Source organism: Hypanus sabinus, chromosome 6 (assembly GCF_030144855.1).
Source record: "Hypanus sabinus isolate sHypSab1 chromosome 6, sHypSab1.hap1, whole genome shotgun sequence".
Lineage (NCBI taxonomy): Eukaryota > Metazoa > Chordata > Chondrichthyes > Myliobatiformes > Dasyatidae > Hypanus > Hypanus sabinus.
The window spans coordinates 147405526-147418278 of NC_082711.1; the positions used below are offsets into that span (position 1 = coordinate 147405526).

The 12753-nt window shown below is 39.1% G+C and overlaps 1 protein-coding gene across 6 annotated transcripts in view; it reads right to left on the reverse strand.

Annotated features, from left to right (window-relative positions):
* LOC132395942 (peripheral-type benzodiazepine receptor-associated protein 1) overlaps positions 1-12753 on the reverse strand; it is a 312337-nt gene that overhangs the window by 184176 nt on the left and 115408 nt on the right. The window lies entirely within an intron of this gene.

The window sequence follows — 12753 nt, forward strand, 5'->3', positions numbered from 1 at the left end:
TGTGGACATGAACAGGACACTGAATGGTATGTTGCCTCCCAGGTGCCAAGGTCAGGGACATTTCGGATTGCATCTTGGTGCATATTGGTAACAATGACATAGGAAGGAAAAGCAAAGCGGTCCTAAAGAGAGAACTTAGAGAGCTCAACAGAAAGCTAAGAAGCAGGACCTACAGGGTAATAATTTTTGGACTGCTGCCTTTGCCACGTGTCACTGAGGGTACAAACAGGATGATTTGGCAGATTAATGTGTGGCTAAGAAGCTGTTACAGGGGGCAGGGCTTCGGGTTCCTGGATCATTTGGATCTCTTCTGGAAGAAGTACAACCTGAACAAAAGTGACAGGTTGCAGTTGAACCCAAAGGTGACAAATATTTTCGTGGACAGATTTGTCAGAGCAGTTGGGGAGGGTATGAACAAATTTGCAGGGAGTGAGAAACAGAGTGATTAGGAGATGGCAGATGAAATAAATGAGTATTTTGCATTCGTCTTCACTGTGGAAGACACTAGCAATGTGCCAGATATTGAAATGTGTGGGAAGCAAAATGAGTGCAGTTAATATTACAAGGGAGAAGGTGTTCAAGAAGCTTAAAGACATGAGGATACACAAGTCACCCGGGCCAGATGAACCGCACCCTAGGGTTCTGAAAAAGGCAGCATTATGAGCATTATAATTATCAGCATTATAGAGATTATGGAAGCATTAGTAATGATCTTTCAAAAGTTACTGGACTCTGGCTTGGTGCCAGAGGACTGGAAAATTACAAATGTCACTCCATTCTTCAAGAAAGGAGGAAGGTACCAAAAAGTAAATTATAGACCATATGGCCTGACCTCAGTGGTTGGGGAGAACTTGGAGTCAATTATTAAGGATGATGTTATGGAGTACTTGGTGACACAGGACAATATAGGACAAAGTCAGCAATGTCAACCTACAAGAGAAGAGGCTGTACTTGATTTGGTATTGGGAAATGAACCTGGTCAGGTGTCAGATCTCTCAGTGGGCCAGCATTTTGGAGACAGTGATCATAATTCTATCTCCTTTACAACAGCATTGGAGAGAGATAGGAACAGACAAGTTAGAAAAGCGTTTAATTACAGTAAGGGGAATTATGAGGCAATCAGGCAGGAAATTGTAAGCTTAAATTGGAAACAGATGTTCTCAGGGAAAGTATGGAAGAAATGTGGCAAATGTTCAGGGGATATTTCTGCATAGGTACGTTCCAAGAAGAAAAGAAAAGCTTACAAAAGGTTCAGAGAGCTAGGTAATGTTAGAGATCTAGAAGATTATAAGGCTAACAGGAAGGAGCTTAAGAAGGAAATTAGGAGAGCCAGAAGGGGCCATGAGAAGGCCTTGGCGGGCAGGATTAAGGAAAACACCAAGGCATTCTAACAAGTATTCATGTGAAGAGCAAGAGGATAAGACGTGAAAGAATAGGACCTATCAAGTGTGACAGTGGGAAAGTGTGTACGGAACCGGAGGAAATAGCAGAGGTGCTTAATGAATACTTTGCTTCAGTATTCACTATGGAAAAGGATCTTGGTGATAGTAGTAATGACTTGCAGCAGACTGAAAAGCTTGAGCATGTAGATATTAAGAGAGAGGATGTGCTGAAGCTTTGGGAAATCAGCAAGTTGAATAAGTCATCAGGACTGGATGAGATGTACCCTAGACTACTGTGGGAGGCGAGGGAGGACATTGCTGAGTCTCTGGCGATGATCTTTGCATCATCAATGGGGACGGGAGAGATTCCCGAGGATTGGAGGGTTGCAGATGTCATCCCTTTATTCAAGAAAGAGAGTAGAGATTGACCAGGAAATTATAGACTAGTGAGTCTTAACTCAGTGGTTGGGAAGTTGATGGAGAAGATCCTCAGAGGCAGGATTTATCAACATTTGGAGAGGAATAATATGATTAGGGATAGTCATCATGGCTTCGTCAAGGGCTGGTCATGCCTTACGAACCTGATTGAATTTTTTGAGGATGTGACTAAACACATTGATGAAGACAGAGCAGTAGATGTAGTGTATATGGATTTCAGCAAGGCATTTAATAAGGTACCCCATGCAAGGCTTATTGAGAAAGTAAGTAGGCATGGAATCCAAGGGGACATTGCTTTGTGGATCCAGAACTGGCTTGCCCACAGAAGGCAAAGAATGGTTGTAGACAGGTCATATTCTGCATGGATGTCAGTCACCAGTGGTCACCAGTCAGATCACCATGCATCAGGGATCTGTTCTCCTCATGATTTTTATAAATGACCTGGATGAGGAAGTGGAGGGATGGGTTAGTAAGTTTGCTGATGGCATAAAGGCTGGAGGTGTTGTGGGTAGTGTTTTGAGGGCTGTCAGGAGTAACAGCGGGACATTGATAGGATACAAAACTGGGCTGAGAAGTGGCAGATGGCATTCAACCCAGATAAGTGCAAAGTGGTTTGTTTTGGTAGGTCAGATATGATGGCAGAATATAGTATTAAAGGTAAGACTGTTGGCAGTGTGGAGGATCAGAGGGATCTTAGGGTCTGAGTCCACAGGATGCTCAAAGCAGCTGCGCAGGTTGACTCTGTGGTTAATAAGGCTTACGGTGTATTGGCCTTCATCAATCGTGGAATTGAATTTAGGAGCCGAGAGTTAATGTTGCAGCTATATAGGACCCTGGTCAGACCCCACTTGGAGTAATGTGCTCAGTTCTGGTTGTCTCACTACAGGAAGGATGTGGAAGCCATAGAAACGGTGCAGAGGAGATTTACAAGGATGTTGTTTTGATTAGGGAGCATGCCTTATGAAAACAGGTTGAGTGAACTCGGCCTTTTCTCCTTGGAGCGATGGAGGATGAGAGGTGACCTGATAGAGGTGTATAAGACGATCAGAGGTATTGATTGTGTGGATAGTCAGAGGCTTTTTCCCAGGGCTGAAATGGTTGCCACAAGAGGGCATAGGTTTAAGGCGCTGAGGAGTAGGTACAGAGGAAATATCAGGGGTAAGTTTTTTACTCAGAGAGTGGTGAATGCATGGAATGGGCTGCCGGCAACGGTGGAGGAGGTGGATACGATAGGGTCTTTTAAGAGACCTTTGGTAGGTACATGGAGAAATAGAGGGCTATGGATAAGCCTAGTAATTTCTAGGGCAGGGACATGTTTGGCACAATTTTGAGGGCAGAAAGGCCTGTATTGTGCTGTAGATTTTCTATGTTTCTATGTTTCTTCAAGGGAACATCTTGCCTGACGAACCTTTTGAATTTCTTTGAGGAGATTACAAGTACGATAGTTAAAAGGAATGCAGTGGGCATTGTATATTTGGAATTTCAGAAGGCCTTTGACAAGGTGGGACACATAAGGCTGCTTACCAAGTTAAGAGCCCATGGTATTACATGAAAGTCACTGGTATGGTTAGAGCATTGGCTGATTGGTAGGAGGCAGCAAGTGAGAAAAAAAATGGACCCTTTTCTGATTGGCTGCCAGTGAATTGTGGTGTCCTGCAGGGGTCGGTGTTAAGACTGCTTTTTTTAATGCTGTATATCAATGATTTAGATGATGGAATAGATTACTTTGTTGTCAATTTTTCAGATAATATGAAGATTGGTGGAGGGGTAGGTAGTGTTGAGGAAACAGGTAGGCTGCTTAGAAAGATTAGAAGAATGGGCAAGAAAATGGCAAATGAAATACAATATTAGAAAATGCATGTCATGCACTTTGGTAGTAGAAATAAATGTGCAGACTAATTTCTAAACGGGGAGAAAATCTAAAAACCTGCTATGCAAAGGGACTTGAGAGTCCTTGTACAGCACAGCCTAAAGGTTAACTTCCAAGTTGAGTCGGTGGTGAAGAAGGTTATTACATTGATTACATGTGGTCTATAATACGAGAGCAGGGATGTGATGCTGAGGGTTTATAAGGCACTGGTGAGAACTCACCTTGAGTATTGTGAACAGTTTTGGGCTCCTTATCAAAGAAAAGATATGCTGGCATTGGAAAAGGTTCAGAGGAGGTATACAAGGATGATTCTGGGAATTGAAGTGTTATCATATGAGGAACTCTTGATGGCCCTGGGTTTCTACTCACTGGAATTTAGAAGGATAATGGGGGATCTCATTGAAATCTTTTGAATGTAGGAAGGCCTAGACGGAGTAGATGTGGAAAGGAGTCTAGGACAAGAGGGCACAGTCTCAGGATAGAGTGGCATCCATTTAAAACAGAAATGTAGAGAAATTTCTTTAGCCAGAGGGTGGTGAAATTATGTAAATTTCTTTACCCAGAGGGTGGTGAATTTGTGGGATTTGTTACCACAGGCAGCTGTGGAGGCCAGGTTGATGAGTGTATTTAAGGCAGAGAATGATAGGTTCTTGATTGAACACAGCATCAAAGATTATGGGGAGAAGGCCAGAGAGTGGGGTTAAGAAGAGGAAATAAGGATCAGCATAATTGAATGGCGGAGCAGACTCAACAGGCCAAATAGCTTAATTCTACTCCTATGTCTTATGGAATTATGGTAATGCCTGGATAGGAGGAAGTAATTTATATATAGAACAGCTCATTCTTCTAATATCATTTTTTATTTTAAAGTTGAATTACTTTTTTTCACACGCATGTTGGCTGCCTTTGACTATTATCAGCTATTACTGTCAGCAGCTTTTTTAGTGCTCTTGCAGGAACCTGCTGCTTAAGGAAACAGCAGCATAAGTCAGACCAGGGTACAGCCTCTCAGTTCTCCTGAAGAATTTGAATTTCATTTTTGTTAATTAATGAACACAGCAAAATACATTCCTGTTATTGCATTTCATAGCTCACTTTCTTCTACAGTTAGATGAAAAGGAAGTCCAGCCAAGTAAAAATTGTATTGGTAAATTTAATCCATGTGAGCTAACACTGGCTATTTCAAATATCTTAGTCCACTTTCCTTCGTGTAATAGTTCATCTGGCTCCTATCCCAATCTGTTCAGAACTGAAGAGGCAGTTAAGAGCTCACCTACTTACTGTGATTCCGACTGGAGAAAGTTGGTATGTTATTTTCTGAAATAACATTATAGCCACACAGTCAGGAATCATTTAAAACTGGACCCTGACAGGGTGGCACAGGACAGAGATCACTTAAAGCCCACATATCATCTTGCATCATGAGTACCTGTTCATAAGTTGCTACCAAAAGTAGTAGGAAAATAACAAACATAAGGTAGTGCTGCCTAAACTGGAGTTTATAATAAGGTGCCACCTCATTTCCTTGTAGTAAAAGGGCCTTGTATTCCATAAAATAAGACCTAATCACAAAAGCCATCTAAGTTAGAAACAAGGGAAATTCTGCAGATGCTGGAAATACAAAGGAATACACACAAAATGCTGGAGGAACTAAGCAGGTCAGGCAGCATCAATGGAAATGAATATAGTCAATGTTAAGGACTGAGACCCTTCTTCAGGACTGGAGAGGAAGGGAAAAAATGCCAGAATGAAAAGGTGAGAGGAGGGAAAGGAGGATAGCTAGAAGCTAACAGATGAAGCTAGGTGAATGGGTAAAAAAGGTAAAGGGCTAGAGAGGAAGGAATCTGATAGGAGAGGGAGTAGACCATAGGAGAAACGGAAAGGGGGGCAAAGGGTGAATTTGGGCAGGTGAGAAGAGGTAAGAGGTCAAGTGGGGAAGAGAAAAAGGGGGTAGGAAAGAGAAACATTTTTACTGGAAGGAGAAATCGATATTCATGCACAAGGTATAGGATAGGACTTTTTGATGTTATAAATCTCACCTTGACATTATATATAAAAAAAAGGTCACCCTACCTGCCATCCACATTTCACACTCTCACCCTCCCCTTGTAACACTGCCCCAAACCTGTTCCAGTCTGCTTTGTTTAACTTCAGTTTAGGTAGCCTCCACAGCTATTGTTCAAGTGTAAATTTTATGTTTCTTTCATTGTCATAGGCATATATTCTCTGGGTACAAATGCCATGAAGATTAGCTTTTTGCAGCAGCAGCAAAGAACATTATAAGCATGACAAACACATGTTAACAAGACTTAAATTAACATAAATGGCAAACTTACATAATGTTATAAACAATGACACTGGATTTAGTCGAGCGAAAATAAAAGAAATAAAGTTTGTTTTAATAATGATATTTATTTCAGTAATGGAAGCATAATATCTATTATTTCCTTTTTCCTCTTTCACTTACTTGCCATCATTTCATACAATGTCTATGGTTAAAAAAAATGTTTGGCCCATTGTACCTGAGCTTTGATTATTGCTTGCGATTCTACTCGCAACAAACTCCATTCATAACCAACTCAACACACAATAGCAAGTGATAACTCCCACTCTCTACTTGCCCAGGTCCCAGGAAATTTTACTCCCTCAAAAAGATGGCAAATTAGTCCATAGAGCCTCTAATGTCATCCAGTTAGTTCAATGTTGATTCCTTACCTAATTCCATCATCTCACCTTGTTTCTTTAACCACTATTCCCACTTATCAAACAGAAGTGCATTAATCTTTAACAAACCTAACCTCACCAGCAGGACCCTGATCACAAATGTTTTCTGCAAGTAAATTGCTTTCTAAAATTATTATTGCATAGTAAAAACACATTTTATGTTCCATTTTACCAAAATCTCTTAATTACGGTGTTTTAGCATGTCAACAAATACACTCAAAAACTTCTATAGTTGTACCGTGGAGAGCATTCTGACAGGCTGCATCACTGTCTGGTATGGATGGGCTACTGCAAAGAACCAAAAGAAGCTGCAGAAGGTTGTAAATTTAGTCAGCTCCATCTTGGGCACTAGCCTACAAAGTACCCTGGACATCTTTAGGGAGCTGTATCTCAGAAAGGCGGCATCCATTATTAAGGACCTCCAGCACCCAGAGCATGCCCTTTTCTCACTGTTACCTTCAGGTAGGACGTACAGGAGCCTGAAGGCACACACTCAGTGACTCAGGAACAGCTTCTTCCCCTCTGCCGTCTGATTCCTAAATGGGCATTGAAGCTTATGACACTACCTCATATTTTTTTTAAATATACAGTCTTTCTGTTTTTGCACATTTTACTTGTTTATTTATTATGATGTTTTATTTTATTTATCATTTTTTCCTCTCTCTGCTAGATTATGTATTGCATTGAACTGCTGCTGCGAGGTTAACAAATTTCATGTCACATGCTGGTGATAATAAACCTGATTCTAATTCTGAGAACATAATCTCCAGCTGCCCTATTAAATCCATGATCATCTTAAACTTCCAATTAATTCAATCCTTGATTAAGGGGAATCATACTAAATTACTGCAAACTGTCCTCTTAGATTCACTCTTCTACCCCAGATATTACAAATGTGAATTTATCTGCTCCAATGCAAACGTATTTAACTTGCTGAGTGCTTCTGGCATTTTCTGTTTGCATTTCAGATTTTGAGCATCAACAGTTTTCGGTTCTATTTTTATCCCCTTAAAAGAGCATGAACAGAGCCCTCCAACCTGCTTCACAATCAGTAAGAAAATGGCTGAATCTTTGGTCTCAGCTCCACTGTCTTGACTGATCCTTATAACTATTAATTTCCCAACAGTCAAAAGCTTTCTCAAGCTTGAGTATACTAAATGTCTCATGTTTATGAGTTCTTTGGGGCAGAAATGCTCAAAGTGCACTACCTCTTCAATGCAATTTGGCTACAAATTTCTCAACTCAGTCATAAAAAGGCAACCCTTTTAATTCTGATGAGAACATGCCTCCTGGTTTATTCCTCAGTGTGCAGAGCTGAGAGGTTGGCTGAAAACATTCAGTTGCATAGGGTCACCAAACTTCAGTAAAAAGATATATTTAAATGAAGCTTCCTGTTTTTTTTTATAAATATGCACTTAATGAAGTGACAGGAGTTCTATGTATGTTTAATAAAATTTACTTATGCAACAATTCTAGAAAGTGGCACCAGCAAACAACAGTAGGCAACATTCTCAAGATGATCCACAAAACAGCTCTTTCGCTTCTTTTATGTCTTTTTTTCTTTCAAACATGTTCTGGTACTGTTGGAGTCTGTGATCTACAGTTTGATGGTATGTTTTTGAGTCATTTGAACAATCTAGCACTTTGTTGTCTTTGAGGGTTCTGGGAGACGAGCAGTGACTTTGGACGACTTTGAATCAGAGCAGCCTGCATATAATGAATACTGAGCTGAACTGAATACTGGCTTATTCATTTTTTTATATATTCTGTGCTTTCACTCATTATCTTTATGTTACCCTTTGTGCGATTTATTTTTTGCATATGGTGGAGAGGGTTCATGTTCTTCTTTGAATGGGTTCCATGGCTTTCTTTGCTTCATGTCTGTCTATGCTGAAGATGAATGTCAGGTTGTAGACTGCATAGCTACTTTGATAATAAATGCACTTTGAATCCTTTGATTTTAGTTAACATAATTTTTAAGTCCATTAAAAAAACATGCAAAATGCATCTGTCAGCAGCAAGTAAATAGACCATTAGGGTGCTTCTGCAGTTGAGGCAAATTCCAATGCTTTGTTACTATTCAAGGACTATTCCACTTTCCAAGGAGGCCCCCAGTGTAACAGATCCAGAATAACTGCAAAAAATTAATGCAACCTTGAAGGAAAAGTCACGTACAATACCCATGCACAATCCAACTCAATTCTGAAAACCAGTGTGATTAATGACCGTTAGCAATGCTTTCTGAGTGAGATCATGTCTTACAAACTTGATTGTGTTCTTTTGAAGAGCTGATAAAGATGATTGATGAAGGTAGGGCAGTGCATATTGTCCACATGGACCATATGTGACAAAGTACCTCATGGTATACTGATTATAAAATAAAGGTGCATGGGATACAAGGTAACTTGGCAGTGTGGATTCAGATTTGGCTTACCCAGAGAAGATAAAAGGGTACTGGTGATAGGATATCTTTCTAACTAGAGATCGATCGGGACCAGTGGTGCTCTACAAGGTTTGGTACTCAGGCCTCTGTTGCTTATGATATACATTTCATACATAAATAGATGAAAATGGAAATGAGTAGGTTAGTAAAATTGCAGACCACAGAAAGTTAGGTAAAATTGTGGAAAGTGTACAGGACTATCAATACATACAGGAGGATATATATCAATTACAGGTATAGGTAAAGAAATGGCAGATGGAATTTACTCTGACCAAGTGGGAGGTGCCGCACTTTGGGAAATCAAATCCAAGGTGAAGGTAGGAAGTAAATGGCAGGACTCATAACGGCATTAATGTGCAGAGGGCTCTTCAGATCCAAGTCCATAGCTTCCTGAAGATGGCTCACAAGTACATAAGATGGAAAAGAAGGCATATAGCATACTTGCACATCCTGGTCTGTGCGCTGAGTATGAATAAGTCACGTTACAACAATGTAAAACTTTGGTTAGACTGCACTTGAAGTATTGTGTGCATTTCTAGTTGCCCCATTGCATGAAGAATGGAAGCTTTGGAAAGGGTGCACAAGAGCTGCTACCTATATTAGAGAGTATGCACCATATGGACAAGTTAGTCAAACTTGGTTTGTTTTCTCTGGAGTATCAGAATAAATCTATGAAATTATGAAAGACATAGATTAGAGTTTCCCGATCTTTTTTTAGACCAATGCCCCCCCCCCCAAAGCACTTTCATATTTGCCAATGTCTCCCTAAAGCACTATCATACTTGCCACAGATCCTCTTAGGCACACTATACTTCCTGCCACCCCCACAGTGTAAAAACATGTGTACCACATGCTAACATGAGAAAAATGATTCTGCTTTAAATTTGTATTTGTCTTTCAATCTAGCTTACACAAGATAAATGTGATCCTTGAGCTTGAAGGCTTTTTAGCAAGAGTTGAAATATTTGGTTCAAGTTATGGCAGCAAAGTCTTAAGTCCCCTTGCATAACAATAATCAAGGTTGCTGTTTTTTTAAAGTATGTGGTTCACTGTACTGAAGCCTCTTTCAACAAAGTTCGTGGATGGAAATGCAAGGGAGCAGTTTGGCTCTTATCAAAAAACCAGGAAACTTCATATGACTGTTTAGCCACATACCACAAAAGCCAACATTTATGAAAAACAGTTTTGCTTCTTCATCACTCTGAATTTCAATAATTTCTTCATCCAAGTTCTCTGCCATTAGATAAGCCTCATTGTCTTGTACAGTTGACTCATCCAATTGTATCCCAAATTCTGTTTTTTGTAGCTCTGTCCATAGTTAATATTCAATGCCTTCACTCATTTCATCAATATAACCAGCTGCAGAGCTATTACTCAATGGAAGTTATTTAAAAATAACGGTATCCATTTTGAGTACAGTGGTGAACACTTCTGATACAGCAGGCATTATTAATCCTTCATCAATTGTATGAGATTATCAACACTTAGCTATCATTTTGGAAATGTTACAAAAAGCAATGAGAGCACTATCAAGTTCATTTTCAGGTTTCTTGCTATATGACTCAAGTGTGCAACTCTTTTAAAATGCTTCTTTCATCTTCTGGAACCGAGTAATGCCAGAACTAGCCTTTCAAGGTGTCTCACAGAAGTATTGCTGCAATCTTAATAGTTTCATGACTTCATTGGACAGTACAGATAACAGATAAGACACATAAGGCATCACTAATCTGACTGGAATGGAATAAAATAATACTCCAAGTATGTAACATCATATTGATGCACTTTCTGTAGTTTGTTTCTTAGCAGGATTAGATTTCAAGGCTTCACCGCCTTCAGACTCCTAGAGATCATGCTGTACATATTTATTCATCATTAATAGGGCTAAATTAAAATGTTAAAAAACTTACCCAAACTGGGAATACCTATTAGATGTTCACTGCAACAGCAAGTTGACAGTCAGCAGGTCTTGTGCCTCAAGTTAGGGTGCTGCTTACCACCCACCCCCTTCCAACAAGAACCTTGAATACCCCCTGACGACTTCTATTTCCCCTCACACCTCTTAGGACATGTAACCGTCCCTTATGGGGGGTGGTACTGCCCCCTTTGGGAATCAGTGACATAGCTGAACAATCCAAATCTTTTTCCCAGTGTAGAAATGTTACACATTGTTAAATGCAGTTAGGGGTAAGAGAGAGAAGGCTTAAAGAAAATGTGCAGGGCAAGTTTAATTTTTATTATGCACAGAGAGGCAGATGCCTGGAACAGACTGCCTGGGGTAACAGTGGAAAGTAGATATGATAATAGTCTTGAAGATGCTTTTTAAAAAGCACCTGAATATATAGGGATGGCGGGATACTGATTATGTACAGACAGAAATTATTTAGTTTAATTTGACATCATATTTGGCACAAAGGCCTGTTCCTGTATTGTATTGTTCACTGTTCTTTAATACAAGTCATTATTATAAGTTGTAAATAGTTAAGGCCTTAGCAGTAATCACCACAGAACATCATAGTGACAAATGACAATCTGAAAATGGCTCTCATTCTCAATCTTCTTCCATCAGTTTTCCAAATCACCAATTATTTTAATATATTTTCCTCAAAAGCATGAACCCTCAACTCATAGTTTCACCAATTATGTGCCACCTCATCAAATGCCTTTTGGAAATCACAATGTACCAGAATATTTTGTTCCCCCCTTTAGCAATCCAGCAAATTACATTGTCAAAGACCTCTAATAAATTTGTCAAACATATTTTCTCTTTTGTAAATCTATGTTGATATTCCTTATCATTTTTTTTCTGATCTCCTTAACATTCTCTTCTACTCCTGAAATATTTGACAAAGCATTTCCCCAATACCAAATGCTACGGCCCCTTTCCAGAAACTTGGAGTTTTGACAGATCACTACCAATCATCCATATTATCTGTACTACTGGTCTTGAATACAGAGAATCAGGATCTCTGAATCAGTCTTTTGTCACATTAGTTTATCAAGTCCTTTATTTCATTTAAGATCCTCCCTCTCTGTAGTAACCACTTTTCTATTTGTAGCATCATTTATCATAGCGTCTTTACAAATTCACACAACTTACCGTATCACCTAAATTAGAGCTGTTAACAAAATTACATATATGGCTCTTTTTTACTTCATCTGTTATTTATAAATGATGACCCACTATACATCCCTGCAGTGACTGATTTTATTACATAAACATGGTACCTTGATCCTAACCAATTCATAATGTAAGCAAGACTGACTCTGATAGCGGTCTACTTTGTATAACACCTATATACCAGGAAATTCTCGTATCACATATGCCCCATTTAGTAGCACTGGTGCCTCTAGATCCAAAGCCTGGGAGTTTAAAATTCCGTAGAAGATTGACATTCACTGGAGTACTAAGGGATAATCCATACTCTTAGACACACTGATTTTCAGATGAGAAAATAAATTATTTGTTCACTAATGTGCACATAAACGAACCGATGATGCCATTTTGAAGATATGTGGAGGAACAATTTACATGCTAAATGCAAATCAACAACCTTGTTTACTAGATCTTTTAGACTGACCATACTCCAAAACTTAATTTCAGTTGTGAAGCACTTTATGATGGTCAAAATATGTGAAAAGCAAGATAAGAATGATGAAATTTTGTTCCTTTTATCCATATAAGGAACACTCACAGATACTAATTTATTAACGACTTCTTTATTTCAAAAATGTTAATGTTGTTAGACTTTTGTTACCGCTATGAATCCATGCAGCCTCACACTGATTTCATTTATAAAAGAAAATAATTTATGAAGAATACGTTTTATATCAAATATAATTTAATATAGAATAAAAACTAGGTTTATTATCAGTTTTACAATATAAGACAGATAATA